Source organism: Mercenaria mercenaria, chromosome 3 (genome assembly GCF_021730395.1).
Source record: "Mercenaria mercenaria strain notata chromosome 3, MADL_Memer_1, whole genome shotgun sequence".
NCBI classification, from domain to species: Eukaryota; Metazoa; Mollusca; class Bivalvia; order Venerida; family Veneridae; genus Mercenaria; species Mercenaria mercenaria.
This window is the reverse complement of record NC_069363.1, coordinates 84,619,878-84,638,558: the sequence shown is the minus strand read 5'-3', so window position 1 is coordinate 84,638,558 and position 18,681 is coordinate 84,619,878. Positions and strand designations below refer to the sequence as shown.

Here is an 18,681-nt window from a genome sequence, read left to right as displayed (position 1 = left end):
GCCTTATGGTAGTGGCTCCTGTTAGGTGAGCTGGCAGAGTGTTCCATAACCGTATAATGCATTGAAAGAAGGAGTGCCGGTATGAATCTGATTAGTAGAAAGGGACCATGAATCTTGTAGTGATAGCCCTATTGATAGCAGCTGAGTTCAAGAAGTGAAAGGCTAGAAATGCTGATAAAAAAAGAACATGTTATAAATTGTTATTTTTACAAGATGCATTTAACACTTTCTAACCTAATAGGTCACAATAGCATAAATAGTATTCCCTATATATTCTATATAAAACTGACATTTTTAATGAGCTATCACATTAGTAGACCATTTAGAGAAAAAAATCCTTACTTCATTTTAAAGAGTTATGACAAAACTGGACATAAAATAAAGAAAAAAGTAGGGGTCATGCATCTTCTAAGAGAGATTTCTCTTGTCACATTTGATTACTGTAAAATCACATCAAAATCACACTGCTGTGACCTGGAAGTACTACTCATACTAAAATTGAGTTTCACTTCACCAAATGCAACCTTCTCTCCCAATTTTTCTACCAGAATGTCAAAAATACACCCACAATGAAATTTAAACAGAAACAAGCCTTAAATTAGACCTCTCTTGCCATGCCAAGTGAAAAATTAGTGTTCAAATACCTGGCAGCCATTACGCGTAGATGGCTCCCACGCTGGTTCCTTTACTATGGTTAGGCCTATTATAGGCAGATCACTACCAAATCAAATGTAAGCCTCCGCTGGTCTATCACAAGTAGTCCAAATATAAATAGTGCTAATCTTTCTCCCCTTCCTCGCGCCCTTTCTTAATAGCATCGTGTTTTCTTTTATATGGAATCCTGTTGGGGCCATTTATAATGTCAACACATGACAACGCGAAGTGACATAGCGACATTACGAAGTGACACCCGACAATCGCAAATGACCGCAACAATCCCAAATGACAATGTCGCGATATCCACTTTGAAATGTCGCCTTTCAAAAGCAAGATATATCACGATGTCACTTCGCGTTGTTGAGCGTAATATCGCATTGTCGCTATGTCACTTTGTAATGTCGCGATGTCACTTCGCGTTGTCGTGTGTCGATCCTGCAAATGCGACGGTGACATTATCAAATGACATGCGATAATCTCAAATGACACTCGACAACACGAAGCGACATTTTCCTAATGTTGTATCGTGTATAGCATGTCGCGGGTTTGGGTGAGGGTCGACGTGTGACAATTCCAAACGATACATGACACGGGAAGTGACACTCGACAATACGAAGTGATATTTTCATAATGTCGTATCGCATGCCGCCCGTCTACCGGTGAAAAGGTAAAATATTTCCTTACTTTTCCATACGGAAAATGTCCGTGTTTTTCATTAACTTCAAATAAATGTAGAATGTTCAAAACACAAGATATTTTAATGTAATAACTTTTATATCAAAAGACTAAGACTGAGTTGACCCGGCCCAGGGAGCCGTTAGAATTGCTCCAAGGTGTCATTGGACTCAGTGAAGGTAGTGCTTGGGTTTTCAGGACCGTCTTGACTGCTCTGACAAGTTCATATTTTGAGAATATTACCGGAATTTGACCTATGACCTTGCCCCTACCCGACCGGGTTCGAACCTGACGTGGCCTCTTTTCTTAGGTATGACTTGTCCTTTGCAACAAGGTATCATTTTTTAAAAATCGGACATCAGGTTATGAAGATATGGTTTCAACAAGGACCACCCCTCTATTTAATATATGTAGATAGTAAACTATGCATATTTTCACGAAAACGGATACATTTTGAGACGGTCCTCCGACGAAACCGTCGGCGGTAAAATTATACAAATTACATATCCGTTTAGACAATGTTTGAATTTAATATATAAAAGTTATTTCATTAAAATATCTTGTGTCTGGAACATTCTACAATTATTTGAAGTAAATGAAAAACACGGACATTTTCCGTACGGAAAAGTACGGAAATACAGCTTTTATCTTTAATTACGTACAGACGGAGGGAACATATGTTGTCTTTTTTGTCAAAAAACATTCAGTTTTTGTCATTTTCTATAAAAAACAAGTTTTTATTTGCATTTTATTTACACAAAATGAATATTTTAATTATAAGCACTTTTTCCTTATTTTATGCTAATTTTTTTTAAGCCAAAAATGATAAAGTTCAGCAATGTTCCGACGGCGTGCCGTCGGGGAAGAAATCGTTTTTAATTTTCGATTAGGCAATACTACTATTATTAAAAGAATTTCACTTTGATCCCTTTACTTTTAACGCTTTTAATAATTAAATGAAATTGATGAATTTTTCAAAAAAAATGCGACCAAGATTAGCTGGTATTTATTCAAGTGAACACCGATCGACACACGACAATGTGATATGACATTATGAAAATGTCGCTTTGTATTGTCAAGTGTCACTTCGCGTGTCGTGTATCGTTTGGAATTGTCGTGCATCAACCCTCACCCAAACCCACGACACGCAACATACGATATGACATTTGGAAAATGTCGCTTCGAGTTGTCGAGCATCATTTGTGATTATCGCATGTCATTTGATAATGTCGCCATCATGTTTGCAGGGTCGACACATGACAACACGAAGTGATATCATGACATTACAAAGTGACATAGCGACAATGCAATATGATGCTCGACAACACGAAGTGACATCGCGATATATCGTGCTTTTAAAAGGCGACATTTCAAAGTGGATATCGCGACATTGTCATTTGGGATTGTCGCCGTTGTTTGTGATTGTCGGGTGTCACTTCATAATGTCGCTATGTCACTTCGCGCTGTCATGTGTCGACCCCACAAACCCGACGGCGACATTATAAATGGCCCCAACAGGATTCCGTACTTTTATTCTACGGCAATTCAGTCTGTATCACTTAGCATTCTATCGAAATCGGCATGTTCCTATCGCATGCTATGTAAAAATGGCGGCGTACGAATCTAATGTTTTGAAATGAGAAATTGAAAGAAGCGAAAAGGACTAAATTTAGCGGGTTGTATTTAACGAACTGTAGTTTTCTTATATAAAAGTTAACACCCCCTTTTCTTTTTGTTTTTCTAAAGTAGCGATATAGTTCTTTATGGGAATATAAGTCTCTGAAAATCTGATATGCTAGAAAATGTCGAAAAACCGTTAAGTGAGTGGATTTTATATAAAATAAAGAACAGCCGGATTTAGTGGTGTTCAGCCTATGTACTTTAATTTAGTAGCCTAAGACCTAAATAAGTTACACAAACACCGGATGGTACCCTGCTTTGAAACCGCTTGAGGATTTGCAAGGAATCAGAAGAAGAGATTGCACAAACAGTAACAGTTTGTCAGGTATTCGGCACATTGAATTCTGCTTGAACTTATTACGTTTGTTGAATCTACTTGTTAACTTTAAACTGACAAGCAGTACTTGTTTTAGATAGGGATTGATACTTATTGGTAAAAAAACAACCAAGTTCAAAATCTGGGACTTTTTGCAGTTGCATAATCATTTCCATTGATTTTGTATGCAGGGATCATTTTGGGGCAGATGTATTATGAGATTAATTCCCATTTGCCTTGAATCATGAGATTTTGACCAAATGAATGGGATTTTTTTCTTTTTATAATGAGATTTTACATCGGCGGAAAAGCTTTTTTTTACACTGAAAAGCAAAATCTGTTTTATTTGTAAAAAACAATTATCGGCCCAATTATCTTGTAAATAAAGTTTTATAAACAAAACAGAAACTGTTCCTTTCAGAGACACCTTTTACAACTCTACAATTCAGTGCCAGGAATTGCTGAATAGTTGATGAAAGTTGCAACCAAGTCTTGGGCCCACATGCATTTTTCCCCTAATGATTTTACTTCAAAGTGCTTTGTCAAAGTTGAAGTTCAGTTATTTTTTAAATCTTTCTGGACTTGATACACTTCCATTAGGTAAAAAACAATTTTAAAGTCAAACTTATTTAAAACCCCTACCCTCAACCATTTCGTTTGGAAATTCGGGCGTTCAGCGTTTTTTATAAAGGGGGACTTCACTGGGGGTTTCTCCCATCTTTTTTATTCTCATCGCTATTCATCCACGCGAATGGAGGCAGAAATTTTGGGCCCTTTCCCCAAATGCTTAATTGTATTTCGAAACATCGCGAAAACAGATTATTTTTGTCTGGTAGTCATAATCATCGGACGCTCTATGGAGATAAAAGCGAAATTCAAGCGCCTAAATGAACGTCTTTACGAAAATTAAGAAACGGAAAGACCGCATTGCAGCAAAAGTTGCAATTTCGGCAAAAGATCTACGGCCACGCGGATGCGATTTTTAAGCGCATTTGAGCAAAATTTATGCGATTTTCACCAAAATAATGCGAGAATATCGCGAAATCGCGGCCAAAAGTGATCCCTGGTATGTCTCGCTAAAGTCATGCTAACAGTATTGCATTTCAGTTAGACGTATGAAAAAGAAACAGCAAGGACTTATTCTTAAAACAAGTTGAAAATGTATTTGCTCATTTGAACTGCTGTTGCTCAACATGGTTAAGGTTCATGAATGTAAAGCGTTTGAGACCACCCCTCTGGTAAATTTTCATTTCGGAAATTATACCTGACGGACCTGTAATATTCATAACATATATAATACAGAGTTGTTCAGAAGAAGAAGAAAAGAGCTGCACCATGAGAAAACCAACATAGTGCATTTGCGACCAGCATGGATCCCAGCCTGCGCATCCTCACAGTCTGGTCAGGATCCTTGCTGTTCGCTTTCAAAGCCTATTGCAATTAAATAAACCATCAGCAAACAGCATCATGACAAACAATGATTTTATTCAAGGTCAAATCACTAAATTAGATAGGCAAATATTTAATGGATGTACTTTAAAATCCTTGGTAACGTGTTCAGTGTCATACTCTGCGCCCCCTTCATTCATCTTCTTATAGTCAATTTTTGCGCCTTTTCGTAGATTTGACTTTGGCATATCCACTTTTCAATTTATAAATCAAATGTTTGTAATAACAACAAATTAGCTATAAATTGTTCAATTAAGAGTTTATGTAATGTATAGCCCAAAGGGCCTATACCTTCGTGTCTTTGCTCACTTTCCTCTCTACATGAATAAAATATTCCGTTTATTATTCTTTAAACAAAAAGTTCTCCTTTATCCTTTTCCAATTTACTACTACCAATTTACTACTAAAATTTTCTGCACGATACTGCCGTGACACGTACTAACAAAGAACAAGTGGCGCGAATCAATCGGAGCGTCGTTAAATAAACAGGTAATCCAATAAAAAAGTATGAAAGATTAACCAATCAAAAACCAGAATACTGAAGGTATGCTAAAATAAGAAACAACTAAGCAAGAAGCGCGATCGTCGTTAATTAAATATTTTAATGGGGTCAAAATACACATAGAATCGAAATAATATATTTAATTTAGTGATTTGATCTTGAATAAAATCTTTGTTTGTCATTCAGATGGGTGTTATTATATAATTCCTTCGAATCTGAACTCCAAACAATGATTTTATTCAGCGGCAAATCACTAAAAGAGATATATTATTTTTAGCTCGACTATTCGAAGAATAGGGGAGTTATCCTACTCGCGTCGGCGTGAGCATTAGCGTGAGCGTCAAACAAATGTTAAAGTTTGCGTACCACATACCCCAAATATTTTCAAAGTCCATTGAGATATTGCTTTCATATTTTGCATACTTGTTTACCATCATGACCCCAGTCTGTAAAAAGGAGGAGGCAACCCTATCAAGCATTTTGACTGAATTGTGGCCCCTTTTCGACTTAGAATATGCTTATTGTAATGTTAAAGTTTTACTCATTGCTTATATTAGTAATATTACAGTGTCCAACAAATCCATTGCCCGGAGCCCGCGGGCTACCAGAAATTTTCATCGGGCTACCAAAAAATCCTGACGTAAGCCCGTCCGGCAACCATAAATTCAAAGCTTTAGTAGCCCGGTCATTGTATGTTTTACAAAATCAACATCTGGTTGTTTCCTCGATTATAGTTTGGGCAATAAAAAAACAACTGACCATGTGTAATGATTATCTGGTGTAACCCGGTTCAAACGGGTTTTAAATTTCCCGCCCTTTATCTAGCTGCAGAAACAGTCTCCGCCTATGCGTATCAAATATGTAAGCCCGGGCTTTTCCCCCCTGTTCATGGGGCCAAAATTTTTGCCCAATAAAAATTTCCTATCCTTTTCCCCAAATTTTTGAAGCAAACATTTCCCCAATCCAAAGAAAAAAAATCCCAACTTATATCCAATTTTGATTGTTTTGTTCGCTAATGAATCCAAAAAAATACTGGAAAAACCAATTTGTTTCTGTTTTTAGCGATATGACCGTTTTGCACCCGGGCAAAAATTAAATACATGATTCTGCAGAAAATTGTACGTTTTGTACGTAAAAACATCTCAAAAACATAAATACATTACCATTTATTGAATAAAGCAACGAAATGTGTTGACAGATAGTTTTACACCATTAAAATCAAATGTCACATATTTTCGCGACCCGAGTTTTTCCCTTCGAATGAACACACACGCAACTGTTTGGAAAATGCAGTTGTTATTGGCATGGAAACTTACTGAGTGTAAACAAAAGTCTGAACATGACAAAGTAGTAGTTATTTTTTGCAATGTCTGTCTAGAACCAACAACTTGGAAAAAAAATTCTCTAAATTTCACTTGGGGATACTTAAGATTTTTTAATGCATCTGAATGCTTACCATAAAACTTGAAATTAAGTTTTAAACTAATATGATTAATTTTGACAATTCACCATGTGAAAAAATTCCAAATTTGACCAGGGCCTCAGAGTTTTCCAAAAAACCCAGACAAATATATATGACAGGAATGTGTCTGCGGAACTGGAAACAAACACAGTGGTTTATTTTGATGTTTTTAAATTTTTAACCAAACATTGTTTCAGACCCCTTTGTTCTCACATCTCAGTAAGTCGGGTTCAGATAGAGCAAGTTTATACTTGTAACTTTCGGGGTTTAAATTTTTCCGCAACCACAAAAAATGCTGGGCTACCAGTAAGATTATAAATTTGTCAGACACTGTATTATACTATCAAGCACTGAGAATAGTGGAGCGCGCTGTCCACTGACTGCTCTTATTATTTATTTATTTATTTTCATTCGTAATCTTTAAAAATTGATTTTATCTCATTTTCTGGTAAATCACACCATTTTCTGATATTGAACTTAATATCATTTTTATTGCATTTTCACCTTTTAAAAGAAAGTGTCTTTTAAAAGATAAATTGTAATTAAAAAAAAAAAGCGAAGGAAATCTTTTGAGCAAATATTTACATTTTCGGCATAAACAATACCACAGTAAAAAAAAATACTCAGGTAGACTTATACCTTGTATACCAGTTACCGGGATATACATACAGTGCTTTAGGGTATAGCTAACAAATTTTTCCTGCATTTCAGTTTAAAGAAATGAAATTTAGTAGTTAATTTTTCTGTAGATCAGACAGAAAACAGCTATTCTTCTCAAAACCTTCAGCTTTTAATAGAAATTCATGTATTTTTTGTCTCCATGCCATTGTTTACATATGCGCTGATTTAGGGTGTACAAGATAGATTTAGTCATTTTTTCCATTATTAGTATAAAATCCACATCTGAACAAACTTCCCAAGATTTTTTTTACTATAAATCAGAATAATAATGTATTCTCTTTTCAAAAAAATTCAGCTTTTTAAATTTCTATCAAACAGTTCTCATTCACTGATGTTTTCTTACATACACTCTGATTTAGTCAGTAAAGGAATAGTCCTGATTTTCATTTTATGGCATATGAAAAGTAACACAACACGCCATCATTTAAAATGTATGTCACAATGTCTGTCTGTCTAAATACAAAATTTATCAACCTATCCTCTATACCCTTAAATCCTCTATACCCTATTTATAGCACTGTATTACCGCGAATGTTCTGTTTTGACACTTAACATGAAAAGGACTTTACATTTTTAGCTCAACTATTCATAGAATAGTAGAGCTATTGGACTCGCCCATACGTCGGCGTCGGCGTCTGCGTCCGCATCGGCGTCCGCGTCCTGATTTGGTTAAATTTTTGTATGTAAGCTGGTATCTCAGTAACCACTTGTGGGAATGGATTGAAACTTCACACACTTATTCACTGTGATAAACTGACTTACATTGCACAGGTTCCATAACTCTATTTTGCTTTTTTACAAAATTATGCCCCTTTTTTGGCTTAGAAATTTTTGGTTAAGGTTTTGTATGTAAGCTGGTATCTCAGTAACCACTTGTGGGAATGGATTGAAACTTCACACACTTATTCACTGTGATAAACTGACTTACATTGCACAGGTTCCATAACTCCCATTTTGCTTTTTTACAAAATTATGCCCTTTTTCGACTTAGAATTTTTTGGTTAAGGTTTTGTATGTAAGCTGGTATTTTCAGTAATCTAAATTTGGAATGGATTGAAAATTCACACACTTGTTCACTGTCATGATCTGGGCATGCACAAAGCAGGTCCCATAACTTTATTTTGCTTTTTAACGAAATTTTTGCCCCTTTTCAACATAGAAATTTTTGGTTAAGTTTTTGTATGTAAGTGGTATCTCAGTATCCACTAATGGGAAAGGATTGAAACTTTACACACTTGTTCACTGTCATGATATGACATGCAGTGCAAAGGGTCAATAATTCAACTTTGCATTTTACAAAATTATGCCCCTTTTTAGCTTTTACTATTTTATAGAATAGTAGAGCTATTGGACTCGGGCCCCTGCGTCCGCGTCCCCTTTTTTGGGTTTAAAGGGTTTTTTATGTAAGCTGGTATCTCAGTAACCACTTGTGGAATGGATTGAACTTCACACACTTATTCACTGTGACAAATGACTTACACTGCACAGGTTCCATAACTCTATTTTGCTTTTTTACAAAATTATGCCCTATTTCAACTTAGAAATTTTTGGTTAAGGTTTTGTATGTAAGCTGGTAACTCGTAACCTTGTGGGAATTGATGGAAACTTCACACACTTATTCACTGTGATGAACTGAGCTACATTGCAAGGTTCCATTAACTATTTTGCTTTTTACAAAATTATGCCCTTTTTCGACTTAAAAATTTTTGGTTAAGGTTTTGTATGTAAGCTGGTATCTCAGTAACTTACTAATGGGAATGGATTAAAACTTCACATACTTGTTCACTGTCATGATCTGACATGCACTAAGCAAGTCCCATAACTCTACTCTTTTTTTTCTTCAAAATTATGCCCCTTTTTCAACTTAGCAGTTTTTGGTTAAATTTTTGTATGTAATCTGATATCTCAGTATCCACTAATTGGAATGGATTGAAACTTCACACACTTGTTCACTGTCATGATCTAACATGCACTGTGAAGGTCCCATAACTCTACTTGGCATTTTTACAAAATTTATGCCCCTTTGACTTTGCAAGTTTTTGGTTAGTTTTTGTATGTAAGCTGGTATTTTCAATATCCCCAAATTTGGGAAAAGGGTTGAAACTTCACACACTTGTTCACTGTCATGATATGACATGCAGTACTGTACAGAGGTTCAATACCTCTACTTTGCATTTTACAAAATTATGCCCCTTTTTCAGCTTTTGTATTCATTCAATGGACAAGGCTGTTGAATAGTCGAGCGTTGTTGTCCTCCGACAGCTCTTGTTAAATTTAGGAGTTTTGGGTTAAATTCTTATATGTAAGCTTGTATCTCAGTACCCACTAATGGGAATGGAATGAAACTTCACACACTTGTCCATTGTCATGAGCTGATAAGCACTATGCAGGTTCCATAACCCTATTTTGCTTTTTTTAAATTATGCCCCTTTTTCGACTTTCGTATTCATTCAATCGACAAGGCTGTTGAATAGTCGAGCGTTGCTGTCCTCCGACAGCTCTTGTTTCTTTCATTGTGCTCAATAATCTTAAGAGTTTTAGAAAAACTATTTTTTGAAAATTGGTGTGTCTTTCTTTTTATTTCACACTGACCCCAGAAATCAAAGAATTTAGCTTATAGTGACTGGTCGTTATGGTTAATCTTTGCAATTTTTCATGAAGTTGCTTATTTCTGCCATATCTGTTTCATATTTAGCTTGACCCATTGTAAAATAGAAATGCTTTCTTTGTCTTTGATCAATTTAACAACTACTATAGATTGAAAGTTGAAATTCACGGTAATAGGTATAGGCCAGAAAAAAGCTAAAATTCCCCACCTCGGTTTTTTGAACAACAAAAGTCGAACTTTTACCTAGTGTTTTGACAAAGTCTAAAGCTAAAGTATAAATTAATTAAACAGAATAAGATTTACCCTTTCATACAATCATTTTGTTAGCTCGACTATTCGAAGAATAGTCTAGCTATTCTACTCACCCTGGCATCGGCGTCGGCGTTGGTGTCGGCGTCACACCTTGGTTAAGTTTTTGCATGCAAGTACATACAGCTATCATTTTAAAGGATATAGCTTTGAAACTTATTTATTCTTTTTCTAGGTCAATTACCAACCTCACTGGGTCAAGTTCCATAACTCTAAAAATGTATTTTGAGCAAATTATGCCCCTTTTGGACTTAGAAAATTCTGGTTAAAGTTTTACATGCAAGTTACTATCTCCAAAACTAATGTAGATATTGAATTGAAACTTCACATGTGTCTTCGGGGTTATAAAACTAGTTGATAGCAGCAAGTCCCATAACTTGACCTTCATTTTGGCCAAATTATGCCCCCCTTTTTGGGTTGAAAATTTGGTTAAAGTTTTGCGTGCAAATACATTTAGCTATTACCAAAAAAGGGATATAGATTTGAAACTTATTTTTTCTTTTTTAGATCAATTCCCACATCCTTTGGTCAAGTCCAATAACTCTGACATGTATTTTGGGCAAATTATGCCCCTTTTGGACTTAGAAGTTCTGGTTAAAGTTTTGCATGCAAGTACATACAGCTATTACTAAAAGGCATATGGATTTTAAAAAATTACTTTTTTTTTTTCTAGATCAATTACCCACCTCACTGGGTCAAGTCCCATAACTTGACATGTATTTTGGGCAAATTATGCCCCCTTTTGGACTTCTGAAAATTTGGTTAAAGGTTTTTCATGCAAGTTACTATCTCCAAAACTAATGCTGTTTTTGAATTGAAACTTCACATGTGTCTTCGGGGTTATTTAAAAATAGTTGACAGAATCAAGCCCCTAAAATCTGACGTGTATTTTGGGGCAAATTATGCCCCTTTTGGACTTAGAAAATTTGGTTAAAGTTTTACTGCAAGTTACTATCTCCAAACTAATGCAGATAATGGAATTGAAACTTAACATGTTTTTCGGGGTTATAAAACTAGTTGATAGCATCAAGTCCCATAACTTGATGTGCATTTTGGTCAAATTATGTCCCCTTTCGAACTTAAAACTCTTTTGATATTTAACATTTTGGGTAATAATTTCCTGCTTCTGTGACAATATTTCGAATAGTCGAGCTTGGCTGTCTTACGGACAGCTCTTGTTATAAATAGAGTCCACTGAATATAAGACTCACGGTAATTAGTATACTCAGTATACCTTTCAGTCAAATCTGTCTTTTTTCAAGATATATATTTAAACGGTTAACCTCTACATTCTAACAAGCCTTGAAGTTTTACGGTAGTTCACATACAGAATGATCTGAAATATCACTGCAATGAAACTTTGCACCTGGGACATCATTTTCTGTTAATTTTACTGAGATTTTTTTTTCTGTTGCTGCCATTGTTTGATATGGTAGTACAGATGTATTATCAGTGATTGTGGCCTAACTAAACTAAAGGAACCAGCGTGGGAGCCATCTGGTCTAGTCGCATAATGGCTGCCAGGTATTTGAACACTAATTTTTCACTTGGCATGGCAACAGAGGTCTAAATTGAGGCTAGTTTCTGTTTAAATTTCATTGTGGATGTATTGTTGACATTTTGGTAGGAAAAATGGGAGAGCAGGTTGTATTTGGTGAAATCAAGCTCAATTTTAGTATGAGTAGTACTTCCAGGTCACAGCAGTGTGATTTTGATGTCAGTTTACAGTAAGCAAATGTGACCAGAGAAATCTCTCTTAGAAGATACATAACCCCTACTTTTCTTTTCATTTTATATCAGTTTTATCATAACTCTTTAAAATGAGGTAAGGATTTGTTCTCTGAAATGGGTCTAGCTATGTTTGGTAGCTCTTTAAAAAAGGTCAGTTTTATCAGGGTTCGACACTAACGGTGTCCCGGGGGCCCGAGGATCCCAAATTTTGAGGAGGAACACCAACTTCTAAAAGCTGGGATTCCGGCTGGATACCCATTTTTTTGGTCAATGATATCCAAAAAGTAAAAGATAAATACCTGTTTGAAAAATATTTTAAAAACCCCTTTTCCCCCATCGATACGTTTATCACCGTATCTACGATTACCAAAAAGAAACGTATTGACCCGTGTCTATCGGTTACCCCATAGAAATATAATACCGATTAACGGCCATTTAAACAGAATCGTTTATCCCCTGTCTCATAATCAATCGCTTTATTTTCGTTCTTTTCCTAAAAAAAACAAATTCCGGATGTTTACTAACTCAAAATATGGGATTTCGACATCATTATTTACGTACAGATCGTTTTGGTTACTATTTAAATATATCGGGTTACTTTTCAAAGAAATAACCCGGGGTTTTTTTCCTTTCATGTGCACGACGCTAAGTCATGGAAAATTACTGAGAAAACTGCTTGCAACTGGCCGGTTCGCGGGACTTTCCTCGTTCTAAAAATAACAACCCTTTAACATCCCAAGTATTTTTAAATGTGTTAGGTCATGAAGGTCACGGGGTGATACATGCAGATTTCCCCTGAACAACATGGCTTGGAATTTATGGCCTTACACAAAGAAGTATAAAATATATTTATTTTTATAGCTCTTTGCCTTACATAACGGGAAGTGTTAATCAAAACAGAAGGACCGCGGCTTCCAAATATTTTATGACACCCCAAGAGTTAATTGCAGCGGAAGTCACCCGTGATGTAGGACGTTTGATCATCAAAATATTACTTAATATTATCTAAAAATATTTATTAATTTTAGTTCAAAAAATTTCTGTAGTCGGTTATGAGTCTCGATTCAGCGATCTTTTTGCACTTTCAGAAATTTTAGATCCGTTATTTTTGTAGTGTTATTCAGTTTGATGGTTGTCTTTTTTAGCTCACCTGTCACAAAGTGACAAGGTGAGCTTTTGTGATCATGCGGCGTCCGTCGTCCGTCCGTGTGTCCGTCCGTGCGTGCGTCCGTCCGTAAACTTTTTGCTTGTGACCACTCTAGAGGTCACATTTTTCATGGGATCTTTATGAAAGTTGGTCAGAATGTTCATCTTGATGATATCTAGGTCAAGTTCAAAACTGGGTCACGTGCCATCAAAAACTAGGTCAGTAGGTCTAAAAATAGAAAAACCTTGTGACCTCTCTAGAGGCCATATATTTCACAAGATCTTCATGAAAATTGGTCGGAATGTTCACCTTGATGATATCTAGGTCAAGTTCGAAACTGGGTCACGTGCCATCAAAAACTAGGTCAGTAGGTCTAAAAATAGAATAACCTTGTGACCTCTCTAGAGGCCATATATTTCATAAGATCTTCATGAAAGTTGGTCAGAACGTTCACCTTGATGATATCTAGGTCAAGTTCGAAACTGGGTCACGTGCCTTCAAAAACTAGGTCAGTAGGTCAAATAATAGAAAAACCTTGTGACCTCTCTAAAGGCCATATTTTCCATGGGATCTGTATGAAAGTTGGTCTGAATGTTCATCTTGATGATATCTAGATAAAGTTCGAAACTGGGTCACGTATGGTCAAAAACAAGGTCAGTAGGTCTAAAAATAGAAAAACCTTGTGACCTCTCTAGAGGCCATATATTTCATGAGATCTTCATGAAAATTGGTCAGAATGTTCACCTTGATGATATCTAGGTCAAGTTCGAAAGTGGATCACGTGCCTTCAAAAACTAGGTCAGTAGGTCAAATAATAGAAAAACCTTGTGACCTCTCTAGAGGCCATATTTTGCATGGGATCTGTATGAAAGTTGGTCTGAGTGTTCATCTTGATGATATCTAGGTCAAGTTTGAAAGTGGGTCATGTGCCTTCAAAAAGTAGGTCAGTAGGTCAAATAATGAAAAAACGTTGTGACCTCTCTAGAGGCCATATTTTTCATGGGATCTGTATGAAAGTTGGTCTGAATGTTTTTCTTGATGATATATAGGTCAAGTTTGAAACTGGGTCACGTGCCTTAAAAAACTAGGTCAGTAGGTCAAATAATAAAAAAACCTTGTGACCTCTCTAGAGACCATATTTTTCAATGGATCTTCATGAAAATTGGTCAGAATTTTTATCTTGATAATATCTAGGTCAAGTTCAAAACTGGGTCACATGAGCGGAAAAACTAGGTCACTATGTCAAATAATAGAAAAAACGACGTCATACTCAAAACTGGGTCATGTGGGAAGAGGTGAGCGATTCAGGACCATCATGGTCCTCTTGTTTATATAAATACTTCCCGATTCCGATTCGGAAGGTAAGTCTATTAACTATAAATCAAACTTTCAAACATCAAAATGAAATTGTATATGAATTTCAATGTGAAAGTAATCCAAAACAGAATTTTATGCCTAAAAATATAATTCCCTTACTTAACACTTTATATCTTCAAACCTCAAAGAGAAAATACAATAAATTCTGTATCATCGGAAATATAAATGCCAGGTAATATTAAGATTTTATATTTTAAAATATATGAAGAGAAGTCAAGAATTTCAAGAATTTTTTTTTTTTATATTATAATTTTTAGTGGTTGTCACAATAGACTTGACAATGATTATATCTATAAGATACAAGTGTCTCCAAAGTCGAGACCTTGTCTTGACATTGGCAAACATGTAAATTGATATCAGTTTGGATACATTCTTCTGTAGGAGTTAAGGTGTCAGCCACTCAATACAGAGGTTGCGGGTTCGAATCCCACTGGGGTCACGACCGTAACTTCTCATAAGACACCTGTTGTGATTGTTTTTATATATCATATTATGAGGGATCCCAAAGCCTGAGGAGGACCCCCAGATTTAAAAAGTAGAGATTCCTTTGGGAACCTTGTTCAAATAAGTGAGTGTCTAACCCTGTTTATATAGAATATATAGGGAAAACTATTTAGCTTATTGTGACCTTGTACGACCTTCCTAGAAATGTGTATCACGTGGTACACACAGCTGATATTGATGACGTGCTTACCAATCTCTTCTATTTTGCATACTTGTTTACCATCATGATCCCAGTCTGTAAAAAGGAGGAGGCAACTCTTTCAAGCATTTTGACTGAATTATGGCCCCTTTTCGACTTAGAATATGCTTATTGTCAGGGACTACCTTAGCCTGGAAAATTAGGGAGAAGTGACTTCTCCCTCCTGGGGAAATAGGGAGAAGTTTTGAAATTTTGGGAGAAGTTTGGCAAACGTGAGACAGGACATTGCTTACATGCATTAAATAGCAATAATAATGTTTATTCATTTCCATTTGTAGTATTATCTTTTTATGACATAAATAAAAATGGTGCAATGTTTCAACAATACAGTACAATTATTTGCACTGTTTTACTGAAAAATGTTTGACAACTTGACACAACAAATCTTTCCACATGTAACATGTGTAATCAGTACTTAATATTTCTTGGATTTCTTCCTTTCTAGAGCAGCTTTTTCGCTTATGTGAGCATTTTGAGTTTAAAAATTTTATATTGTAGTTCCTTCAATTTGACAAACTACAGAGTTTAAAAAACTCTCAAACTTACAATGAAATGTTATTTGTATTGATCAGTAGATAAAGGACTTAAAAATCAGGGGCAATATTTTTTAAAACTACGTATTTTGACATAAAAAATCTAAAAATTGGTTAGATATATTACCTCCCTTTAACACATTTCAGAATGTACTAAAAGAGTTGTCTGCTATTTTATCAAACAACAAATTTAATAGCGATGGCAATAAAATTTCGAAACAACTTTTATCCGAAACCATGAATTACTGGATAAGACATCCGCTTATAAAGTACCGAGGGCGTTCGGTTGACCCGAGGTTCCGTGTTTTGACCCGCGAAAATCAAGAAAAACTCGAATTTGACCCACACAAAAAAAATGTCCTGTGCGTCGGCTCGATCCGCAATATGCGTCTCGAGTTCTGCTTTGTCAATCAAAATCTGGGTGAATTTCAATTTCAATGTTGTTTGCCGCCACAAACGGAAGTAAGACAGGCGGAGCGTCGTATGTAAATTAGCTACTGACAGATGTCAGTCACGCCACGCGCCGACTGACACATAATTAGGTTTGTAATTCGGAAGTTAATTATCGCTGTTTTACGAAGTTTTCGGGCTCTCTGATCTCCGATTTCGGTCAACTTTAATTATTACTCGTTCATTCTTTAATTATCGTTTACTGCAATCACATTAAATGCAAATAATTAGCAGCTTATCCTGCGGCGTCAATCTGAAATCGAGGGATCATCTTTTGTTGTCATGGACACGTTTCGCCGCGCGTGCCTCCCGGTGACATCCTGTGTATTGCGTATTTACAGACTTTACAATCTCGGCGCACTTTATTGCCGATTATGTTTTCCTTTCATCCAATTTTAGGGCGACTTGAACATCGCTTTTCTGGGCGGGAAGGGCGAAGTGAAATATTTTAAAGCGAAGTTATCGCTCAACTTCGCCTAAAACGCAGTCCCTGCTTATTGTAATGTTAATGTTTTACTCAAAGCTTATATTATACTAGCAAGCACTGAGAATAGTTGAGCGCGCTGTCCACTGACAGCTCTTGTTAAATTTCAAGATCTGTTATTTTGTAGACTGAAATATGATCTGTAAATTCATGGATTATCTGTAAATTTACAGATGATCTGTAAATATTCAACATTGAAACCACCCCTCGGGGTGAATTTTTGTTTTAGTTTTTTATGCCACATACTGGCCTTGGTTTATCATAAAGATGGATATCGTCAAGGATGTCCTTTAAAATCCTTGGTAACGTGTAATCAAAATAATATGTTTTCTGTTGGTTTCTTTTCCAGCGCACCGCCATGCCATTTAACACTATGATGTATGGTTTCTTTTTCAGCGCACCACCATGCCATGATTTAACACTATGATATATGGTTTCTTTTCCCTATGATGTATGGTTTCTTTTCCAGTGCACCGCCATGCCATTTAACGCTATGACGTAATAATTGTGACATCAGAAAAATGAATTATTGTGTAATAACACACAGTTTTCTGCCTTCTTTGTTTAATAGGAAAATGAAACTGGTCGTGTTAGAATAATTGATTTACTTATGGTACTGTATGCGTTAATCAAGGATTATTGGTAAATTTGAGTCAGTTCTGTTGACTTTTATTTTTCTGGAAATGCCAAAAATCAAACTTATTTCAGTTAATGTTGTTTATTATTTTTAGCTCAACTACATGTATACAAAGTGTATGGAGAGCGATCCTGCTCGCGTCAGCGTCTGCATCTTTCCGCGTCCCCACCTTGGTTAAAGTTTTTTTTACACTTTCTCTTTTTTCTCCTTATCTCTGTAATTACTTGATTAAGGGCCATAACTCTCACACCAATATTTCATGAATTATCCCCCTTTTTACTTGGAATTTCAGGTTAAAGTTTTGATACATTTTCACTCTATCTCAGTTATTACTAAATGGATTTGATTCAAACTGAAAGTAGTTGTTCCTTATCATGTGACACAAGGTCCATAACTCTGGTACCAATATTTAATGAATTATCCCCCATTTTTACTTAGAATTTCAGGTTTTAAAGTTTTGATGCACTTTCACTCTATCTCAGTTATTACTAGATGGACTTGATTCAAACTTAAAATAGTTTTTCAACATCATCAGTCACATCATATTACCCAAGAGCCATAACTCTTGCACCAGTATTTCATGAGTTATCTCCCCTTTTCACTTAGAATTTCAGGTTAAAGTTTTGATGCACTTCCACTCTATCTCAGTTATTACTAAATGGATTTGATTCAAACTTAAAATAGTTGTTCCACCGTATCACCCACATCATATGACACAAGGTGCATAACTCTGGTACCAATTTTTCATGAATTATGCCCCCTTTAACTTAGAATTAGAATTTTAGGTTAATTTTGATGCATTTTCACTATATCTTACATGTAGTTATTACTAAATGGATTTGATTCAAACTTGAAGTAGTTGTTCCACATCATCACCCATGTCATATGACACAATGTGCATAACTCTTGCACCAATATTTTATGAATTATGCCCCCTTTTTGCTTAGAATGATACTTTATTAGTCCCCTACTGGTTGAAAACCAGTTTCGGGGACTATAGGAATGCGCTTTTCGGTCATTCTGTCATTCCGTCCGTCCGCAATTTTGTGTCCGGTCCATAACTCTTTTATCCATGAAGGGATTTTAATATTACTTGGCACAAATGTTCCCCATGATGCGCAAAACCTGGACCCCTAGCTTAAAGGTCAAGGTCACAATTGGAGGTCAAAGGTCAACAGGGCTTTTTTCCTGTCCGGTCCATAACTCTCCCATCCATGAAGGGATTTTAATATCACTTGGCACAGTTGTACCTCATAATAAGGTGATGTGTCGTGCACAAC

General features: G+C 35.8%; 1 protein-coding gene across 1 annotated transcript in view; it reads left to right on the top strand.

Annotated features, from left to right (window-relative positions):
• The first annotated feature begins 3,247 nt into the window (after positions 1-3,247).
• Positions 3,248-18,681, top strand: part of LOC123524209 (phospholipid-transporting ATPase ABCA1-like) — a 94,186-nt gene continuing 78,752 nt past the window's right edge. The window contains exon 1 of the mRNA XM_045302251.2: positions 3,248-3,337. The gene's annotated coding sequence lies outside the window, so the exon portion shown is untranslated. The remainder of the gene's footprint in view (positions 3,338-18,681) is intronic.